The sequence below is a fragment of the Leptosomus discolor genome, chromosome 15, assembly GCF_034619465.1.
Source record: "Leptosomus discolor isolate bLepDis1 chromosome 15, bLepDis1.hap2, whole genome shotgun sequence".
NCBI classification, from domain to species: domain Eukaryota; kingdom Metazoa; phylum Chordata; class Aves; order Leptosomiformes; family Leptosomidae; genus Leptosomus; species Leptosomus discolor.
Window position 1 is genome coordinate 8,084,221 of NC_141405.1, and position 21,484 is coordinate 8,105,704.

Sequence of the window (21,484 nt, forward strand, 5' to 3'; positions counted from 1 at the left end):
ACGTAGCGCCCAACGCACGTCCCGACGTAGAGCTGAAAGTAAGCTAAATCCCGACGTAGAGGCCAACGCACGTCCCGACGTAGAGCCCAACGCACGTCCCGACGTAGAGCTGAAAGTAAGCTAAATCCCGACGTAGAGCCCAACGCACGTCCCGACATAGAGCCCAACGCACGTCCCGACGTAGAGCTGAAAGTTAGCTAACTACAGACGTAGAGCCCAACGCACGTCCCGACGTAGAGGCCAACGCACGTCCCAACGTAGAGCCCAACGCACGTCCCGACGTAGAGCTGAAAGTAAGCTAAATCCCGACGTAGAGCCCAACGCACGTCCCGACGTAGCGCCAAACGTACGTCCCGACGTAGAGCTGAAAGTTAGCTAACTACAGACGTAGAGCCCAACGCACGTCCCGACGTAGAGCCCAACGCACGTCCCGACTTAGAGCTGAAAGTAAGATAAATCCCGAAGTAGAGCCCAACACACGTCCCGACGTAGAGCTGAAAGTAAGCTAAATCCCGACGTAGAGGCCAACGCACGTCCCGACGTAGAGGCCAACGCACGTCCCGACGTAGAGCTAAAAGTAAGCTAAATCCCGACGTAGAGCCCAACACAAGTCCCGACGTAGAGCTGAAAGTAAGCTAAATCCCGACGTAGAGGCCAACGCACGTCCCGACGTAGAGGCCAACGCACGTCCCGACGTAGAGCTGAAAGTAAGCTAAATCCCGACGTAGAGGCCAACGCACGTCTCGACGTAGAGGCCTACGCACGTCCCGACGTAGAGCTGAAAGTAAGCTAAATCCCGACGTAGAGCCCAACGCACGTCCCGACGTAGCGCCCAATGCACGTCCCGACGTAGAGCTGAAAGTAAGCTAAATCCCGACGTAGCGCCCAACGCACGTCCCGACGTAGCGCCCAACGCACGTCCCGACGTAGAGCTGAAAGTAAGCTAAATCCCGACGCAGAGGCCAACGCACGTCCCGACGTAGAGGCCAACGCACGTCCCGACCTAGAGGCTAACGCACGTCCCGACGTAGAGGCCAACGCACGTCCCGACGTAGAGCTGAAAGTTAGCTAACTACAGACGTAGAGCCCAACGCACGTCCCGACGTAGAGCCCAACGCACGTCCCGACGTAGCGCCCAACGCACGTCCCGACGTAGAGCTGAAAGTTAGCTAACTACAGACATAGAGCCCAACGCACGTCCCGACGTAGAGCAGAAAGTTAGCTAACTACAGACATAGAGCCCAACGCACGTCCCGACGTAGAGCCCAACGCACGTCCCGACGTAGAGCCCAACGCACGTCCCGACGTAGAGCTGAAAGTAAGCTAAAACCCGACGTAGAGCCCAACGCACGTCCCGACGTAGAGCTGAAAGTAAGCTATATCCCGACGTAGAGACCAACGCACGTCCCGACGTAGAGGCCAACGCACGTCCCGACGTAGAGCTGAAAGTAAGCTAAATCCCGAAGTAGAGGCCAACGCACGTCCCGACGTAGAGGCCAACGCACGTCCCGACGTAGAGCTGAAAGTAAGCTAAATCCCGACGTAGAGCCCAACGCACGTCCCGACGTAGAGCCCAACGCACGTCCCGACGTAGAGCTGAAAGTAAGCTAAATCCCGATGTAGAGGCCAACGCACGTCCCGACGTAGAGGCCAATGCACGTCCCGACTTATATGCCAACGCACGTCCCGACGTAGAGCCCACCGCACGTCCCGACGTAGAGCGCAACGCACGTCCCGACGTAGAGCTGAAAGTAAGCTAAATCCCGACGTAGCGCCCAACGCACGTCCCGACGCAGAGCCCAACGCACGTCCCGACGTAGAGCCCAACGCACGTCCCGACGTAGAGCCCAACGCACGTCCCGACGTAGAGCCCAACGCACGTCCCGACGTAGAGCTTAAAGTAAGCTAAACCCGACGTAGAGCCCAACGCACGTCCCGACGTAGAGGCCAACGCACGTCCCGACGTAGAGCTGAAAGTAAGCTAAATCCCGACGTAGAGCCCAACGCACGTCCCGAAGTAGAGCCCAACGCACGTCCCGACGTAGAGCCCACCGCACGTCCCGACGTAGAGCCCAACGCACGTCCCGACGTAGAGCTGAAAGTAAGCTAAATCCCGACGTAGCGCCCAACGCACGTCCCGACGTACCGCCCAACGCACGTCCCGACGTAGAGCTGAAAGTAATCTAAATCCCGACGTAGAGGCCAACGCACGTCCCGACGTAGAGGCCAACGCACGTCCCGACGTAGAGGCCAACGCACGTCCCGACGTAGAGCTGAAAGTAAGCTAAATCCCGACGTAGAGCCCAACGCACGTCCCGACGTAGAGCCCAACGCACGTCCCGACGTAGAGCCCAACGCACGTCCCGACGTAGCGCCAAACGCACGTCCCGACGTAGAGCTGAAAGTTAGCTAACTACAGACGTAGAGCCCAACGCACGTCCCGACGTAGAGCCCAAAGCACGTCCCGACGTAGAGCCCAACGCACGTCCCGACGTAGCGCCCAACGCACGTCCCGACGTAGAGCTGAAAGTAAGTTAAATCCCGACGTAGAGGCCAACGCACGTCCCGACGTAGAGGCCAACGCACGTCCCGACGTAGAGCCCAATGCACGTCCCGACTTAGAGGCCAACGCACGTCCCGACGTAGAGCTGAAAGTAAGCTAAATCCCGACGTAGAGCCCAACGCACGTCCCGACGTAGAGCCCAACGCACGTCCCGACGTAGAGCCCAACGCACGTCCCGACGTAGAGCCCACCGCACGTCCCGACGTAGAGCGCAACGCACGTCCCGACGTAGAGCTGAAAGTAAGCTAAATCCCGACGTAGCGCCCAACGCACGTCCCGACGTACCGCCCAACGCACGTCCCGACGTAGAGCTGAAAGTAAGATAAATCCCGACGTAGAGGCCAACGCACGTCCCGACGTAGAGCTGAAAGTAAGCTAAATCCCGACGTAGAGCCCAACGCACGTCCCGACGTAGAGCCCAACGCACGTCCCGACGTAGAGCCCAACGCACGTCCCGACGTAGAGCCCAACGCACGTCCCGACGTAGAGCTGAAAGTAAGCTAAAACCCGATGTAGAGGCCAACGCACGTCCCGACGTAGCGCCGAACGCACGTCCCGACGTAGAGCTGAAAGTAATCTAAATCCCGACGTAGAGGCCAACGCACGTCCCGACCTAGAGGCCAACGCACGTCCCGACGTAGAGGCCAACACACGTCCCGACGTAGAGCTGAAAGTAAGCTAAATCCCGACGTAGAGCCCAACGCAAGTCCCGACGTAGAGCCCAACGCACGTCCCGACGTAGAGCCCAACGCACGTCCTGACGTAGCGCCAAACGCACGTCCCGACGTAGAGCTGAAAGTTAGCTAACTACAGACGTAGAGCCCAACGCACGTCCCGACGTAGAGCCCAACGCACGTCCCGACGTAGCGCCCAACGCACGTCCCGACGTAGAGCTGAAAGTTAGCTAACTACAGACGTAGAGCCCAACGCACGTCCCGACGTAGAGCCCAACGCACGTCCCGACGTAGCGCCCAACGCACGTCCCGACGTAGAGCTGAAAGTAAGTTAAATCCCGACGTAGAGGCCAACGCACGTCCCGACGTAGAGGCCAACGCACGTCCCGACTTAGAGGCCAACGCACGTCCCGACGTAGAGCTTAAAGTAAGCTAAATCCCGACGTAGAGCACAACGCACGTCCCGACGTAGAGCCCAACGCACGTCCCGACGTAGAGCCCAACGCACGTCCCGACGTAGAGCTGAAAGTTAGCTAACTACAGACGTAGAGCCCAACGCACGTCCCGACGTAGAGCCCAACGCACGTCCCGACGTAGAGCTAAAAGTAAGCTAAATCCCGACGTAGAGCCCAACACACGTCCCGACGTAGAGCTGAAAGTAAGCTAAATCCCGACGTAGAGGCCAACGCACGTCCCGACGTAGAGGCCAACGCACGTCCCGACGTAGAGGCCAACGCACGTCCCGACGTAGAGCTGAAAGTAAACTAAATCCCGACGTAGAGGCCAACGCACGTCCCGACGTAGAGGCCAACGCACGTCCCGACGTAGAGCTGAAAGTAAGCTAAATCCCGACGTAGAGGCCAACGCACGTCCCGATGTAGAGGCCAACGCACGTCCCGACTTAGAGGCCAACGCACGTCCCGACGTAGAGGACAACGCACGTCCCGATGTAGAGGCCAACGCACGTCCCGACGTAGAGCCCAACGCACGTCCTGACGTAGCGCCCAACGCACGTCCCGACGTAGAGCTGAAAGTTAGCTAACTACAGACATAGAGCCCAACGCACGTCCCGACGTAGAGCTGAAAGTTAGCTAACTACAGACGAAGAGCCCAACGCGCGTCCCGACGTAGAGCTGAAAGTTAGCTAACTACAGACGTAGAGCCCAACGCGCGTCCCGACATAGAGACCAACGCGTGTCCCGACATAGAGCTCAACGCACGTCCCGACGTAGAGCCCAACGCACGTCCCGACGTAGAGCTGAAAGTAAGGTAAATCCCGACGTAGAGGCCAACGCACGTCCCGAAGTAGAGGCCAATGCACGTCCCGACGTAGAGCTGAAATTAAGCTAAATCCCGACGTAGAGCCCAACGCACGTCCCGACGTAGAGCCCAACGCACGTCCCTACGTAGAGCCCAACGCACGTCCCGACGTAGCGCCCAACGCACGTCCCGACGTAGAGCAGAAACTTAGCTAACTACAGACGTAGAGCCCAACGCACGTCCCGACGTAGAGCCCGACGTATAGCCCAACGCACGTCCCGACGTAGAGCCCAACGCACGTCCCAACGTAGCGCCCAACGCACGTCCCGACGTAGAGCTGAAAGTTAAATCCCGACGTAGAGGCCAACGCAAGTCCCGACGTAGAGGCCAACAGACGTCCCGACGTAGAGCCCAACAGACGTCCCGACTTAGAGGCCAACGCACGTCCCGACGTAGAGCTGAAAGTAAGCTAAATCCCGACGTAGAGGCCAACGCACGTCCCGACGTAGAGGCCAACGCACGTCCAGACGTAGAGCTGAAAGTAAGCTAAATCCCGACGTAGAGGCCAACGCACGTCCCGACGTAGAGGCCAGCGCACGTCCCGACGTAGAGGCCAGCACACGTCCCGACGTAGAGGCCAGCGCACGTCCCGACGTAGAGCCCAACGCACATCCCGACGTAGAGCTTAATGAAAGCTAAATCCCGACGTAGAGCCCAACGCACGTCCCGACGTAGAGCCCAACGCACGTCCCGACGTAGAGCCCAACGCAAGTCCCGACGTAGAGCTGAAAGTAAGCTAAATCCCGACGTAGAGCCCAACGCACGTCCCGACGTAGCGCCCAACGCACGTCCCGACGTAGAGCTGAAAGTTAGCTAACTACAGACGTAGAGCACAACGCACGTCCCGACGTAGAGCTGAAAGTTTGCTAACTACAGACGAAGAGCCCAACGCGCGTCCCGACGTAGAGCTGAAAGTTAGCTAATTGCAGACGTAGAGCCGAACGCGCGTCCCGACATAGAGCCCAACGCGTGTCCCGACATAGAGCTCAACGCACGTCCCGACGTAGCGCCCAACGCACGTCCCGACGTAGAGCTGAAAGTAAGCTAAATCCCGACGTAGAGGCCAACGCACGTCCCGACGTAGAGGCCAACGCACGTCCCGAAGTAGAGGCCAACGCACGTTCCGACGTAGAGCTGAAATTAAGCTAAATCCCGACGTAGAGGCCAACGCACGTCCCGACTTAGAGGCCAACGCACGTCCCGACGTAGAGGACAACGCACATCCCGACGTAGAGGCCAACGCACGTCCCGACGTAGAGGCCAACGCACGTCCCGACTTAGAGGCCAACGCACGTCCCGACGTAGAGCTTAAAGTAAGCTAAATCCCGACGTAGAGCACAACGCACGTCCCGACGTAGAGCCCAACGCACGTCCCGACGTAGAGCCCAACGCACGTCCCGACGTAGAGCTGAAAGTTAGCTAACTACAGACGTAGAGCCCAACGCACGTCCCGACGTAGAGCCCAACGCACGTCCCGACGTAGAGCTAAAAGTAAGCTAAATCCCGACGTAGAGCCCAACACACGTCCCGACGTAGAGCTGAAAGTAAGCTAAATCCCGACGTAGAGGCCAACGCACGTCCCGACGTAGAGGCCAACGCACGTCCCGACGTAGAGGCCAACGCACGTCCCGACGTAGAGCTGAAAGTAAACTAAATCCCGACGTAGAGGCCAACGCACGTCCCGACGTAGAGGCCAACGCACGTCCCGACGTAGAGCTGAAAGTAAGCTAAATCCCGACGTAGAGGCCAACGCACGTCCCGATGTAGAGGCCAACGCACGTCCCGACTTAGAGGCCAACGCACGTCCCGACGTAGAGGACAACGCACGTCCCGATGTAGAGGCCAACGCACGTCCCGACGTAGAGCCCAACGCACGTCCTGACGTAGCGCCCAACGCACGTCCCGACGTAGAGCTGAAAGTTAGCTAACTACAGACATAGAGCCCAACGCACGTCCCGACGTAGAGCTGAAAGTTAGCTAACTACAGACGAAGAGCCCAACGCGCGTCCCGACGTAGAGCTGAAAGTTAGCTAACTACAGACGTAGAGCCCAACGCGCGTCCCGACATAGAGACCAACGCGTGTCCCGACATAGAGCTCAACGCACGTCCCGACGTAGAGCCCAACGCACGTCCCGACGTAGAGCTGAAAGTAAGGTAAATCCCGACGTAGAGGCCAACGCACGTCCCGAAGTAGAGGCCAATGCACGTCCCGACGTAGAGCTGAAATTAAGCTAAATCCCGACGTAGAGCCCAACGCACGTCCCGACGTAGAGCCCAACGCACGTCCCTACGTAGAGCCCAACGCACGTCCCGACGTAGCGCCCAACGCACGTCCCGACGTAGAGCAGAAACTTAGCTAACTACAGACGTAGAGCCCAACGCACGTCCCGACGTAGAGCCCGACGTATAGCCCAACGCACGTCCCGACGTAGAGCCCAACGCACGTCCCAACGTAGCGCCCAACGCACGTCCCGACGTAGAGCTGAAAGTTAAATCCCGACGTAGAGGCCAACGCAAGTCCCGACGTAGAGGCCAACAGACGTCCCGACGTAGAGCCCAACAGACGTCCCGACTTAGAGGCCAACGCACGTCCCGACGTAGAGCTGAAAGTAAGCTAAATCCCGACGTAGAGGCCAACGCACGTCCCGACGTAGAGGCCAACGCACGTCCAGACGTAGAGCTGAAAGTAAGCTAAATCCCGACGTAGAGGCCAACGCACGTCCCGACGTAGAGGCCAGCGCACGTCCCGACGTAGAGGCCAGCACACGTCCCGACGTAGAGGCCAGCGCACGTCCCGACGTAGAGCCCAACGCACATCCCGACGTAGAGCTTAATGAAAGCTAAATCCCGACGTAGAGCCCAACGCACGTCCCGACGTAGAGCCCAACGCACGTCCCGACGTAGAGCCCAACGCAAGTCCCGACGTAGAGCTGAAAGTAAGCTAAATCCCGACGTAGAGCCCAACGCACGTCCCGACGTAGCGCCCAACGCACGTCCCGACGTAGAGCTGAAAGTTAGCTAACTACAGACGTAGAGCACAACGCACGTCCCGACGTAGAGCTGAAAGTTTGCTAACTACAGACGAAGAGCCCAACGCGCGTCCCGACGTAGAGCTGAAAGTTAGCTAATTGCAGACGTAGAGCCGAACGCGCGTCCCGACATAGAGCCCAACGCGTGTCCCGACATAGAGCTCAACGCACGTCCCGACGTAGCGCCCAACGCACGTCCCGACGTAGAGCTGAAAGTAAGCTAAATCCCGACGTAGAGGCCAACGCACGTCCCGACGTAGAGGCCAACGCACGTCCCGAAGTAGAGGCCAACGCACGTTCCGACGTAGAGCTGAAATTAAGCTAAATCCCGACGTAGAGGCCAACGCACGTCCCGACTTAGAGGCCAACGCACGTCCCGACGTAGAGGACAACGCACATCCCGACGTAGAGGCCAACGCACGTCCCGACGTAGAGCTGAAAGTAAGCTAAATCCCGACGTAGCGCCCAACGCACATCCCGACGTAGAGCCCAACGCACGTCCCGACGTAGAGCCCAACGCACGTCCCAACGTAGAGCTGAAAGTTAGCTAACTACAGACGTAGAGCCCAACGCACGTCCCGACGTAGAGCCCAACGCACGTCCCGACGTAGAGCTGAAAGTAAGCTAAATCCCGAAGTAGAGCCCAACACACGTCCCGACGTAGAGCTGAAAGTAAGCTAAATCCCGACGTAGAGGCCAACGCACGTCCCGACGTAGAGGCCAACGCACGTCCCAACGTAGAGCTGAAAGTAAGCTAAATCCCGACGTAGAGCCCAACGCACGTCCCGACGTAGAGGCCAACGCACGTCCCGACGTAGAGCCCAACACACGTCCCGACGTAGAGCCCACCGCAAGTCCCGACGTAGAGCCCAAGGCACGTTTCGACGTAGAGCTGAAAGTAAGATAAATCCCGACGTAGCGCCCAACGCACGTCCCGACGTAGCGCCCAACGCACGTCCCGACGTAGCGCCCAATGCACGTCCCGACGTAGAGCTGAAAGTAAGCTATATCCCGACGTAGAGACCAACGCACGTCCCGACGTAGAGGCCAACGCACGTCCCGACGTAGAGCTGAAAGTAAGCTAAATCCCGACGTAGAGCCCAACGCACGTCCCGACGTAGAGCCCAACGCATGTCCCGACGTAGAGCTGAAAGTTAGCTAAATCCTGACGTAGAGCCCAACGCACGTCCCGACGTAGAGCCCAACGCACGTCCCGACGTAGAGCTGAAAGTTAGCTAACTACAGACGTAGAGCCCAACGCACGTCCCGACGTAGAGCCCAACGCACGTCCCGACGTAGAGCCCAACGCACGTCCCGACGTAGAGCTGAAAGTAAGCTAAATCCCGACGTAGAGCCCAACGCACGCCCCGACGTAGAGCTGAAAGTAAGCTAAATCCCGACGTAGAGGCCAACGCACGTCCCGACGTAGAGGCCAACGCACGTCCCGACGTAGAGGCCAAAGCACGTCCCGACGTAGAGCTGAAAGTAAGCTAAATCCCGACGTAGAGCCAACGCACGTCCCGACGTAGAGCCCAACGCACGTCCCGACGTAGAGCCCAACGCACGTCCCGACGTAGAGCTGAAAGTAAGCTAAATCCCGACGTAGCGCCCAACGCACGTCCCGACGTAGCGCCCAACGCACGTCCCGACGTAGAGCTGAAAGTTAAATCCCGACGTAGAGGCCAACGCACGTCCCGACGTAGAGGCCAACAGACGTCCCGACGTAGAGCCCAACAGACGTCCCGACGTAGAGCCCAACAGACGTCCCGACTTAGAGGCCAACGCACGTCCCGACGTAGAGCTGAAAGTAAGCTAAATCCCGACGTAGAGGCCAACGCACGTCCCGATGTAGAGGCCAACGCACGTCCCGACGTAGAGCTGAAAGTAAGCTAAAACCCGACGTAGAGGCCAACGCACGTCCCGACGTAGAGGCCAGCGCACGTCCCGACGTAGAGGCCAGCACACGTCCCGACGTAGAAGCCAGCGCACGTCCCGACGTAGAGCTTAATGTAAGGTAAATCCCGACGTAGAGCCCAACGCACGTCCCGACGTAGAGCCCAACGCACGTCCCGACGTAGAGCCCAACGCACGTCCCGACGTAGAGCTGAAAGTAAGCTAAATCCCGACGTAGAGCCCAACGCACGTCCCGACGTAGCGCCCAACGCACGTCCCGACGTAGAGCTGAAAATTAGCTAACTACAGACATAGAGCCCAACGCACGTCCCGACGTAGAGCTGAAAGTTAGCTAACTACAGACGAAGAGCCCAACGCGCGTCCCGACGTAGAGCTGAAAGTTAGCTAACTACAGACGTAGAGCCCAACGCGCGTCCCGACATAGAGCCCAACGCGTGTCCCGACATAGAGCTCAACGCACGTCCCGACGTAGAGCCCAACGCACGTCCCGACGTAGAGCTGAAAGTAAGCTAAATCCCGACGTAGAGGCCAACGCACGTCCCGAAGTAGAGGCCAATGCACGTCCCGACGTAGAGCTGAAATTAAGCTAAATCCCGACGTAGAGCCCAACGCACGTCCCGACGTAGAGCCCAACGCACGTCCCGACGTAGCGCCCAACGCACGTCCCGACGTAGAGCAGAAACTTAGCTAACTACAGACGTAGAGCCCAACGCACGTCCCGACGTAGAGCCCGATGTATAGCCCAACGCACGTCCCGACGTAGAGCCCAACGCACGTCCCAACGTAGCGCCCAATGCACGTCCCGACGTAGAGCTGAAAGTTAAATCCCGACGTAGAGGCCAACGCAAGTCCCGACGTAGAGGCCAACAGACGTCCCGACGTAGAGCCCAACAGACGTCCCGACGTAGAGCCCAACAGACGTCCCGACTTAGAGGCCAACGCACGTCCCGACGTAGAGCTGAAAGTAAGCTAAATCCCGACGTAGAGGCCAACGCACGTCCCGACGTAGAGGCCAACGCACGTCCAGACGTAGAGCTGAAAGTAAGCTAAATCCCGACGTAGAGGCAAACGCACGTCCCGACGTAGAGGCCAGCGCACGTCCCGACGTAGAGGCCAGCACACGTCCCGACGTAGAGGCCAGCGCACGTCCCGACGTAGAGCCCAACGCACATCCCGACGTAGAGCTTAATGAAAGCTAAATCCCGACGTAGAAGCCAACGCACGTCCCAACATAGAGCTGAAAGTAAGCTAAATCCCGACGTAGAGCCCAACGCACGTCCCGACGTAGAGCCCAACGCATGTCCCGACGTAGAGCTGAAAGTTAGCTAAATCCTGACGTAGAGCCCAACGCACGTCCCGACGTAGCGCCCAACGCACGTCCCGACGTAGCGCCCAATGCACGTCCCGACGTAGAGCTGAAAGTAAGCTAAATCCCGACGTAGAGGCCAACGCACGTCCCGACGTAGAGCTGAAAGTAAGCTCAATCCCGATGTAGAGGCCAACGCACGTCCCGACGTAGAGGCCAACGCACGTCCCGACTTAGAGGCCAACGCACGTCCCGACGTAGAGGCCAACGCACGTCCCGACGTAGAGGCCAACGCACGTCCCGACGTAGAGCTGAAAGTAAGCTAAATCCCGACGTAGAGCCCAACGCACGTCCCGACGTAGAGCCCAACGCACGTCCCGACGTAGAGCCCACCGCACGTCCCGACGTAGAGCCCACCGCACGTCCCGACGTAGAGCTGAAAGTAAGCTAAATCCCGACGTAGCGCCCAACGCACGTCCCGACGTAGCGCCCAACGCACGTCCCGACGTAGAGCTGAAAGTAAGCTAAAACCCGACGTAGAGGCCAACGCACGTCCCGACGTAGAGGCCAACGCACGTCCCGACTTAGAGGCCAACGCACGTCCCGACGTAGAGGCCAACGCACGTCCCGACGTAGAGGCCAACGCACGTCCCGACGTAGAGCTGAAAGTTAGCTAACTACAGACGTAGAGCCCAACGCACGTCCCGACGTAGAGGCCAACGCACGTCCCAACGTAGAGCCCAACGCACGTCCCGACGTAGAGCTGAAAGTAAGCTAAATCCCGACGTAGAGCCCAACGCACGTCCCGACGTAGCGCCAAACGCACGTCCCGACGTAGAGCTGAAAGTTAGCTAACTACAGACGTAGAGCCCAACGCACGTCCCGACGTAGAGCCCAACGCACGTCCCGACTTAGAGCTGAAAGTAAGATAAATCCCGAAGTAGAGCCCAACACACGTCCCGACGTAGAGCTGAAAGTAAGCTAAATCCCGACGTAGAGGCCAACGCACGTCCCGACGTAGAGGCCAACGCACGTCCCGACGTAGAGCTAAAAGTAAGCTAAATCCCGACGTAGCGCCCAACGCACGTCCCGACGTAGAGCTGAAAGTAAGCTAAATCCCGACGTAGAGGCCAACGCACGTCCCGACGTAGAGGCCAACGCACGTCCCGACGTAGAGCTGAAAGTAAGCTAAATCCCGACGTAGAGGCCAACGCACGTCTCGACGTAGAGGCCTACGCACGTCCCGACGTAGAGCTGAAAGTAAGCTAAATCCCGACGTAGAGCCCACCGCACGTCCCGACGTAGAGCCCAATGCACGTCCCGACGTAGAGCTGAAAGTAAGCTAAATCCCGACGTAGCGCCCAACGCACGTCCCGACGTAGCGCCCAACGCACGTCCCGACGTAGAGCTGAAAGTAAGCTAAATCCCGACGCAGAGGCCAACGCACGTCCCGACGTAGAGGCCAACGCACGTCCCGACCTAGAGGCTAACGCACGTCCCGACGTAGAGGCCAACGCACGTCCCGACGTAGAGCTGAAAGTTAGCTAACTACAGACGTAGAGCCCAACGCACGTCCCGACGTAGAGCCCAACGCACGTCCCGACGTAGCGCCCAACGCACGTCCCGACGTAGAGCTGAAAGTTAGCTAACTACAGACATAGAGCCCAACGCACGTCCCGACGTAGAGCAGAAAGTTAGCTAACTACAGACATAGAGCCCAACGCACGTCCCGACGTAGAGCCCAACGCACGTCCCGACGTAGAGCCCAACGCACGTCCCGACGTAGAGCTGAAAGTAAGCTAAAACCCGACGTAGAGCCCAACGCACGTCCCGACGTAGAGCTGAAAGTAAGCTATATCCCGACGTAGAGCCCAACGCACGTCCCGACGTAGAGCTGAAAGTAAGCTAAATCCCGATGTAGAGGCCAACGCACGTCCCGACGTAGAGGCCAATGCACGTCCCGACTTATATGCCAACGCACGTCCCGACGTAGAGGACAACGTACGTCCCGACGTAGAGGCCAACGCACGTCCCGACGTAGAGCTGAAAGTAAGCTAAATCCCGACGTAGAGCCCAACGCACGTCCCGACGTAGAGCCCAACGCATGTCCCGACGTAGAGCTGAAAGTTAGCTAAATCCTGACGTAGAGCCCAACGCACGTCCCGACGTAGAGCCCAACGCACGTCCCGACGTAGAGCTGAAAGTTAGCTAACTACAGACGTAGAGCCCAACGCACGTCCCGACGTAGAGCCCAACGCACGTCCCGACGTAGAGCCCAACGCACGTCCCGACGTAGAGCTGAAAGTAAGCTAAATCCCGACGTAGAGCCCAACGCACGCCCCGACGTAGAGCTGAAAGTAAGCTAAATCCCGACGTAGAGGCCAACGCACGTCCCGACGTAGAGGCCAACGCACGTCCCGACGTAGAGGCCAAAGCACGTCCCGACGTAGAGCTGAAAGTAAGCTAAATCCCGACGTAGAGCCAACGCACGTCCCGACGTAGAGCCCAACGCACGTCCCGACGTAGAGCCCAACGCACGTCCCGACGTAGAGCCCAACGCACGTCCCGACGTAGAGCTTAATGAAAGCTAAATCCCGACGTAGAGGCCAACGCACGTCCCGACGTAGCGCCCAACGCACGTCCCGACGTAGAGCTGAAAGTTAAATCCCGACGTAGAGGCCAACGCACGTCCCGACGTAGAGGCCAACAGACGTCCCGACGTAGAGCCCAACAGACGTCCCGACGTAGAGCCCAACAGACGTCCCGACTTAGAGGCCAACGCACGTCCCGACGTAGAGCTGAAAGTAAGCTAAATCCCGACGTAGAGGCCAACGCACGTCCCGATGTAGAGGCCAACGCACGTCCCGACGTAGAGCTGAAAGTAAGCTAAAACCCGACGTAGAGGCCAACGCACGTCCCGACGTAGAGGCCAGCGCACGTCCCGACGTAGAGGCCAGCACACGTCCCGACGTAGAAGCCAGCGCACGTCCCGACGTAGAGCTTAATGTAAGGTAAATCCCGACGTAGAGCCCAACGCACGTCCCGACGTAGAGCCCAACGCACGTCCCGACGTAGAGCCCAACGCACGTCCCGACGTAGAGCCCAACGCACGTCCCGACGTAGAGCTGAAAGTAAGCTAAATCCCGACGTAGAGCCCAACGCACGTCCCGACGTAGCGCCCAACGCACGTCCCGACGTAGAGCTGAAAATTAGCTAACTACAGACATAGAGCCCAACGCACGTCCCGACGTAGAGCTGAAAGTTAGCTAACTACAGACGAAGAGCCCAACGCGCGTCCCGACGTAGAGCTGAAAGTTAGCTAACTACAGACGTAGAGCCCAACGCGCGTCCCGACATAGAGCCCAACGCGTGTCCCGACATAGAGCTCAACGCACGTCCCGACGTAGAGCCCAACGCACGTCCCGACGTAGAGCTGAAAGTAAGCTAAATCCCGACGTAGAGGCCAACGCACGTCCCGAAGTAGAGGCCAATGCACGTCCCGACGTAGAGCTGAAATTAAGCTAAATCCCGACGTAGAGCCCAACGCACGTCCCGACGTAGAGCCCAACGCACGTCCCGACGTAGCGCCCAACGCACGTCCCGACGTAGAGCAGAAACTTAGCTAACTACAGACGTAGAGCCCATCGCACGTCCCGACGTAGAGCCCGACGTATAGCCCAACGCACGTCCCGACGTAGAGCCCAACGCACGTCCCAACGTAGCGCCCAATGCACGTCCCGACGTAGAGCTGAAAGTTAAATCCCGACGTAGAGGCCAACGCAAGTCCCGACGTAGAGGCCAACAGACGTCCCGACGTAGAGCCCAACAGACGTCCCGACGTAGAGCCCAACAGACGTCCCAACGTAGAGCTGAAAGTAAGCTAAATCCCGACGTAGAGGCCAACGCACGTCCCGACGTAGAGGCCAACGCACGTCCAGACGTAGAGCTGAAAGTAAGCTAAATCCCGACGTAGAGGCAAACGCACGTCCCGACGTAGAGGCCAGCGCACGTCCCGACGTAGAGGCCAGCACACGTCCCGACGTAGAGGCCAGCGCACGTCCCGACGTAGAGCCCAACGCACATCCCGACGTAGAGCTTAATGAAAGCTAAATCCCGACGTAGAGCCCAACGCACGTCCCGACGTAGAGCCCAACGCACGTCCCGACGTAGAGCTGAAAGTTAGCTAACTACAGACGAAGAGCCCAACGCGCGTCCCGACGTAGAGCTGGAAGTTAGCTAACTGCAGACGTAGAGCCCAACGCGCGTCCCGACATAGAGCCCAACGCGTGTCCCGACATAGAGCTCAACGCACGTCCCGACGTAGCGCCCAACGCACGTCCCGACGTAGAGCTGAAAGTAAGCTAAATCCCGACGTAGAGGCCAACGCACGTCCCGACGTAGAGGCCAACGCACGTCCCGACGTAGAGGACAACGCACATCCCGACGTAGAGGCCAACGCACGTCCCGACGTAGAGCTGAAAGTAAGCTAAATCCCGACGTAGCGCCCAACGCACATCCCGACGTAGAGCCCAACGCACGTCCCGACGTAGAGCCCAACGGACGTCCCAACGTAGAGCTGAAAGTTAGCTAACTACAGACGTAGAGCCCAACGCACGTCCCGACGTAGAGCCCAACGCACGTCCCGACGTAGAGCTGAAAGTAAGCTAAATCCCGAAGTAGAGCCCAACACACGTCCCGACGTAGAGCTGAAAGTAAGCTAAATCCCGACGTAGAGGCCAACGCACGTCCCGACGTAGAGGCCAACGCACGTCCCAACGTAGAGCTGAAAGTAAGCTAAATCCCGACGTAGAGCCCAACGCACGTCCCGACGTAGAGGCCAACGCACGTCCCGACGTAGAGCTGAAAGTAAGCTAAATCCCGACGTAGAGCCCACCGCACGTCCCGACGTAGAGCCCAAGGCACGTTTCGACGTAGAGCTGAAAGTAAGCTAAATCCCGACGTAGCGCCCAACGCACGTCCCGACGTAGCGCCCAACGCACGTCCCGACGTAGCGCCCAATGCACGTCCCGACGTAGAGCTGAAAGTAAGCTAAATCCCGACGTAGAGGCCAACGCACGTCCCGACGTAGAGCCCAACGCACGTCCCGACGTAGAGCCCAACGCACGTCCCGACGTAGAGCTGAAAGTAAGCTAAATCCCGACGTAGAGGCCAACGCACGTCCCGACGTAGAGGCCAAGGCACGTCCCGACGTAGAGCTGAAAGTAAGCTAAATCCCGACGTAGAGGCCAACGCACGTCCCGACGTAGAGGCCAACGCACGTCCCGACGTAGAGCTGAAAGTAAGCTAAATCCCGACGTAGAGCCCAACGCACGTCCCGACGTAGAGCCCAACGCACGTCCCGACGTAGAGCTGAAAGTAAGCTAAATCCCGACGTAGCGCCCAACGCACGTCCCGACGTAGAGCTGAAAGTAATCTAAATCCCGACGTAGAGGCCAACGCACGTCCCGACGTAGAGCTGAAAGTAAGCTAAATCCCGACGTAGAGCCCAACGCACGTCCCGACGTAGAGCCCAACGCACGTCCCGACGTAGAGCCCAACGCACGTCCCGACGTAGAGCTGAAATTAAGCTAAATCCCGACGTAGAGGCCAACGCACGTCCTGACTTAGAGGCCAACGCACGTCCCGACGTAGAGGACAACGCACATCCCGACGTAGAGGCCAACGCACGTCCCGACGTAGAGCTGAAAGTAAGCTAAATCCCGACGTAGCGCCCAACGCACATCCCGACGTAGAGCCCAACGCACGTCCCGACGTAGAGCCCAACGCACGTCCCAACGTAGAGCTGAAAGTTAGCTAACTACAGACGTAGAGCCCAACGCACGTCCCGACGTAGAGCCCAACGCACGTCCCGACGTAGAGCTGAAAGTAAGCTAAATCCTGAAGTAGAGCCCAACACACGTCCCGACGTAGAGCTGAAAGTAAGCTAAATCCCGACGTAGAGGCCAACGCACGTCCCGACGTAGAGGCCAACGCACGTCCCAACGTAGAGCTGAAAGTAAGCTAAATCCCGACGTAGAGCCCAACGCACGTCCCGACGTAGAGGCCAACGCACGTCCCGACGTAGAGCTGAAAGTAAGCTAAATCCCGACGTAGAGCCCAACGCACGTCCCGACGTAGAGGCCAACGCACGTCCCGACGTAGAGCCCAACGCACGTCCCGACGTAGAGCCCACCGCACGTCCCGACGTAGAGCCCAAGGCACGTTTCGACGTAGAGCTGAAAGTAAGCTAAATCCCGACGTAGCGCCCAACGCACGTCCCGACGTAGCGCCCAACGCACGTCCCGACGTAGCGCCCAATGCACGTCCCGACGTAGAGCTGAAAGTAAGCTAAATCCCGACGTAGAGGCCAACGCACGTCCCGACGTAGAGGCCAACGCACGTCCCAACGTAGAGCTGAAAGTAAGCTAAATCCCGACGTAGAGCCCAACGCACGTCCCGACGTAGAGGCCAACGCACGTCCCGACGTAGAGCTGAAAGTAAGCTAAATCCCGACGTAGAGCCCAACGCACGTCCCGACGTAGAGCCCAACGCACGTCCCGACGTAGAGCTGAAAGTTAGCTAACTACAGACGTAGAGCCCAACGCACGTCCCGACGTAGAGCCCAACGCACGTCCCGACGTAGCGCCCAACGCACGTCCCGACGTAGAGCTGAAAGTAAGTTAAATCCCGACGTAGAGGCCTACGCACGTCCCGACGTAGAGGCCAACGCACGTCCCGACTTAGAGGCCAACGCACGTCCCGACGTAGAGGCCAACGCACGTCCAGACGTAGAGCTGAAAGTAAGCTAAATCCCGACGTAGAGGCAAACGCACGTCCCGACGTAGAGGCCAGCGCACGTCCCGACGTAGAGGCCAGCACACGTCCCGACGTAGAGGCCAGCGCACGTCCCGACGTAGAGCCCAACGCACATCCCGACGTAGAGCTTAATGAAAGCTAAATCCCGACGTAGAGCCCATCGCACGTCCCGACGTAGAGCCCAACGCACGTCCCGACGTAGAGCTGAAAGTTAGCTAACTACAGACGAAGAGCCCAACGCGCGTCCCGACGTAGAGCTGAAAGTTAGCTAACTGCAGACGTAGAGCCCAACGCGCGTCCCGACATAGAGCCCAACGCGTGTCCCGACATAGAGCTCAACGCACGTCCCGACGTAGCGCCCAACGCACGTCCCGACGTAGAGCTGAAAGTAAGCTAAATCCCGACGTAGCGCCCAACGCACGTCCCGACGTAGAGCTGAAAGTAATCTAAATCCCGACGTAGAGGCCAACGCACGTCCCGACGTAGAGCTGAAAGTAAGCTAAATCCCGACGTAGACCCCAACACACGTCCCGACGTAGAGCCCAACGCACGTCCCGACGTAGAGCCCAACGCACGTCCCGACGTAGAGCTGAAAGTAAGCTAAATCCCGATGTAGAGGCCAACGCACGTCCCGACGTAGCGCCCAACGCACGTCCCGACGTAGAGCTGAAAGTAATCTAAATCCCGACGTAGAGGCCAACGCACGTCCCGACCTAGAGGCCAACGCACGTCCCGACGTAGAGGCCAACGCACGTCCCGACGTAGAGCTGAAAGTAAGCTAAATCCCGACGTAGAGCCCAACGCACGTCCCGACGTAGAGCCCAACGCACGTCCCGACGTAGAGCCCAACGCACGTCCCGACGTAGCGCCAAACGCACGTCCCGACGTAGAGCTGAAAGTTAGCTAACTACAGACGTAGAGCCCAACGCACGTCCCGACGTAGAGCCCAACGCACGTCCCGACGTAGAGCCCAACGCACGTCCCGACGTAGCGCCCAACGCACGTCCCGACGTAGAGCTGAAAGTAAGTTAAATCCCGACGTAGAGGCCAACGCACGTCCCGACGTAGAGGCCAACGCACGTCCCGACGTAGAGCTTAAAGTAAGCTAAATCCCGACGTAGAGCCCAACGCACGTCCCGACGTAGAGCCCAACGCACGTCCCGACGTAGAGCTGAAAGTTAGCTAACTACAGACGTAGAGCCCAACGCACGTCCCGACGTAGAGCCCAACGCACGTCCCGACGTAGAGCTAAAAGTAAGCTAAATCCCGACGTAGAGCCCAACACACGTCCCGACGTAGAGCTGAAAGTAAGCTAAATCCCGACGTAGAGGCCAACGCACGTCCCGACGTAGAGGCCAACGCACGTCCCGACATAGAGGCCAACGCACGTCCCGACGTAGAGCTGAAAGTAAACTAAATCCCGACGTAGAGGCCAACGCACGTCCCGACGTAGAGGCCAACGCACGTCCCGATGTAGAGCTGAAAGTAAGCTAAATCCCGACGTAGAGCCCAACGCACGACCCGACGTAGAGCCCAACGCACGTCCCGACGTAGAACCCACCGCACGTCCCGACGTAGAGCCCAATGCACGTCCCGACGTAGAGCCCAACGCACGTCCCGACGTAGAGCTAAAAGTAAGCTAAATCCCGACGTAGAGCCCAACACACGTCCCGACGTAGAGCTGAAAGTAAGCTAAATCCCGACGTAGAGGCCAACGCACGTCCCGACGTAGAGGCCAACGCACGTCCCGACGTAGAGCTCAAAGTAAGCTAAATCCCGACGTAGAGCCCAACGCACGTCCCGACGTAGAGCCCAACGCACGTCCCGACGTAGAGCCCACCGCACGTCCCGACGTAGAGCCCAATGCACGTCCCGACGTAGAGCTGAAAGTAAGCTAAATCCTGACGCAGAGGCCAACGCACGTCCCGACGTAGAGGCCAACGCACATCCCGACCTAGAGGCCAACGCACGTCCCGACGTAGAGGCCAACGCACGTCCCGACGTAGAGCTGAAAGTAAGCTAAATCCCGACGTAGAGCCCAACGCACGTCCCGACGTAGAGCCCAACGCACGTCCCAACGTAGCGCCCAACGCACGTCCCGACGTAGAGCTGAAAGTTAGCTAACTACAGACATAGAGCCCAACGCACGTCCCGACGTTAGCTGAAAGTAAGCTAAATCCCGACGTAGAGGCCAACGCACGTCCCGACGTAGAGGCCAACGCACGTCCCGACGTAGAGCTGAAAGTAAGCTAAATCCCGAAGTAGAGGCCAACGCACGTCCCGACGTAGAGGCCAACGCACGTCCCGACGTAGAGCTGAAAGTAAGCTAAATCCCGACGTAGAGCCCAACGCACGTCCCGACGTAGAGCCCAACGCACGTCCCGACGTAGAGCTGAAAGTAAGCTAAATCCCGATGTAGAGGCCAACGCACGTCCCGACGTAGAGGCCAACGCACGTCCCGACTTAGAGGCCAAAGCACGTCCCGACGTAGAGGCCAACGCACGTCCCGACGTAGAGGCCAACGCACGTCCCGACGTAGAGCTGGAAGTAAGTTAAATCCCGACGTAGAGCCCAACGCACGTCCCGACGTAGAGCCCAACGCACGTCCCGACGTAGCGCCCAACTCACGTCCCGACGTAGAGCTGAAAGTAAGTTAAATCCCGACGTAGAGGCCAACGCACGTCCCGACGTAGAGGCCAACGCACGTCCCGACTTAGAGGCCAACGCACGTCCCGACTTAGAGGCCATCGCACGTCCCGACGTAGAGGCCAACGCACGTCCTGACGTAGAGCTGAAAGTTAGCTAACTACAGGCGTAGAGCTCAACGCACGTCCCGACATAGAGCCCAACGCACGTCCCGACGTAGAGCCCACCGCACGTCCCGACGTAGAGGCCAACGCACGTCCCGACGTATAGGTGAAAGTAAGCTAAATCCCGACGTAGAGCCCAAAGCACGTCCCGACGTAGAGCCCAACGCACGTCCCAACGTAGCGCCCAACGCACGTCCCGACGTAGAGCTGAAAGTTAGCTAACTACAGACATAGAGCCCAACGCACGTCCCGACGTAGAGCAGAAAGTTAGCTAACTACAGACATAGAGCCCAACGCACGTCCCGACGTAGAGCCCAACGCACGTCCCGACGTAGAGCCCAACGCACGTCCCGAAGTAGAGCTGAAAGTAAGCTAAATCCCGACGTAGAGCCCAACGCACGTCCCGACGTAGAGCTGAAAGTAAGCTAAATCCCGACGTAGAGACCAACGCACGTCCCGACGTAGAGCCCAATGCACGTCCCGACGTAGAGCTGAAAGTAAGCTAAATCCCGACGTAGCGCCCAACGCACGTCCCGACGTAGCGCCCAACGCACGTCCCGACGTAGAGCTGAAAGTAAGCTAAATCCCGACGCAGAGGCCAACGCAGGTCCCGACGTAGATGCCAACGCATGTCCCGACCTAGAGGCCAACGCACGTCCCGACGTAGAGGCCAACGCACGTCCCGACGTAGAGCTGAAAGTTAGCTAACTACAGACGTAGAGCCCAACGCACGTCCCGACGTAGAGCCCAACGCACGTCCCGACGTAGCGCCCAACGCACGTCCCGATGTAGAGCTGAAAGTTAGCTAACTACAGACATAGAGCCCAACGCACGTCCCGACGTAGAGCCCAACGCACGTCCCGACGTAGAGCTGAAAGTAAGCTAAAACCCGACGTAGAGCCAAACGCACGTCCCGACGTAGAGCTGAAAGTAAGCTATATCCCGACGTAGAGACCAACGCACGTCCCGACGTAGAGGCCAACGCACGTCCCGACGTAGAGCTGAAAGTAAGCTAAATCCCGACGTAGAGCCCAACGCACGTCCCGACGTA